Raw genomic sequence first — 1788 nt, forward strand, 5'->3', positions numbered from 1 at the left:
AAATGTTTCCTGTATGAAAAGACATACAAGATGGCAAGAATCAATCAAATCCTTAATTTCATGTATACCTGAAAAAAAAGCAAGACAGTTTCACTGGATCAGAGTAACCATATTTCTTTACGTAGTGGAGAACGTGGGGATGAACCATTTAATTTTAGACCATGTATTTTTCTTTATTGGATAAAGATCTATCAACCTCTGTGGATCCTACCCTTGGTAAAGTAGGCAGGTTTATGTCTGTGGACAAAGATTCCAGTAACTGAGGGTGTGAACACATGATTGTTTTACTTCTTGGGCTGCAGAAGAGGATGGACTCAAGGAAACATCCAAAGTTAAAGGATGTGAAACCAGGCAGTAACTGGAAGAAGTGACAGGGACAGAGATTGAAGTAGATGTAAATCCATCAATTCTTTTGATCATGGAGGGCAAAAGATTCTTCAGATGTTTTGTAAATGACTCTACTGGAAGCACAGAGAGTTCTGTCTGCACTTCCACTGTAGCAGTGGAATGAAGTGCAGCAGCATATGTCCAAGATGGAGTTGGAGACAGTAATTTCTGAGCTTCTGGGTAGAATATATTATTTATAGTTTTTAAGCATTGCACTTCTTTCTCCTCCACCCAGTTAAGGCAAGAAACAGAGTAAAAGGGGTGTAGACCACTACAGTTAACATAGTGTGGTTCTAGTTTGTACTCGTATACATTGTGGTCTTTGCCACAACCATGAGCATGTGTTAAAGAACCCCGACATTATGTTTTTAAGTGACCAAACCATTGACACTGGACACATCAAAGAAGGTTGGGAATGTATGGCTGTACCTTACAGTTCAGATAATCTGTTTTAACTGTGGCAGGAGAATGTGGTGATGTAAATGTCAATATCAGAAGATATAGTAGGTACCATAATTCTATCTTTGCAAGTGGATATTTGGTGCACAGCAGAAATGCCTCTAAACTATAACTCCTGGATGAATTCAAAGTTGCATGGGGAGTAACCTAATGGCCTTCAATTTCAAGAGGAGTATATTTCAGTGCCCACTGACCCCACCCACCATGGAGCTCTACAAGGGGATGCACTACAATGCCAAACAAGGACACTGCAGCAATGCCAGGGTTTTTTAAGCACTATACCAAAACACCAGTATCAGACACAATGTCCACAACATCCATTGAGAATGTTCAGCACTGGTACTCGATTGACCCTAGCCCAAGTGGACCAGCCATATGACTCTGGAAGGGCCACCCCAAGACTGCCTGTCTATGGGAATTCAAGGCCAAACTGGTATGTTGGAATTGGAACCCTCAATCACCAGAACCCTCTCCTCCACTTCATGGGTCGTCACACATGGGTGGATGTTAGTTCCCAAACCAAAAGTACAGAACCTTCTCTTGGATGTCCCAACACCATGCACATGAATCCACCTTGAAAGGATTAGTTCTTAGACTACTGTAACAGTTTATACTGTGTCACTACTTAGACCACTGAATAAATGCATATATACTACAAATAATATTGTTTTAGTGTTATACCACCCTACTCTACTAGCTAAAGTTTATTGGTGAAGCAACTTATATTACTACAAGTAGTGCAGAGTATTACAGTATCACTAACTAAACCAGAACAAGTTTAAAATATGTAAAAAAAAAAAGCAGAAAGTTTAATAACTGATTTTCACTGCTAACCACCATTTCTAAAGTTTAACTAGTAACCTCTTTTTTCTTTTAATCACTTACTTAAATACAATTTATTTTACAAAGTAGTTAAATCTGCAGGAATAAGTTTATAGGTTA

Source organism: Tachypleus tridentatus, chromosome 12, assembly GCF_004210375.1.
Source record: "Tachypleus tridentatus isolate NWPU-2018 chromosome 12, ASM421037v1, whole genome shotgun sequence".
NCBI lineage: Eukaryota > Metazoa > Arthropoda > Merostomata > Xiphosura > Limulidae > Tachypleus > Tachypleus tridentatus.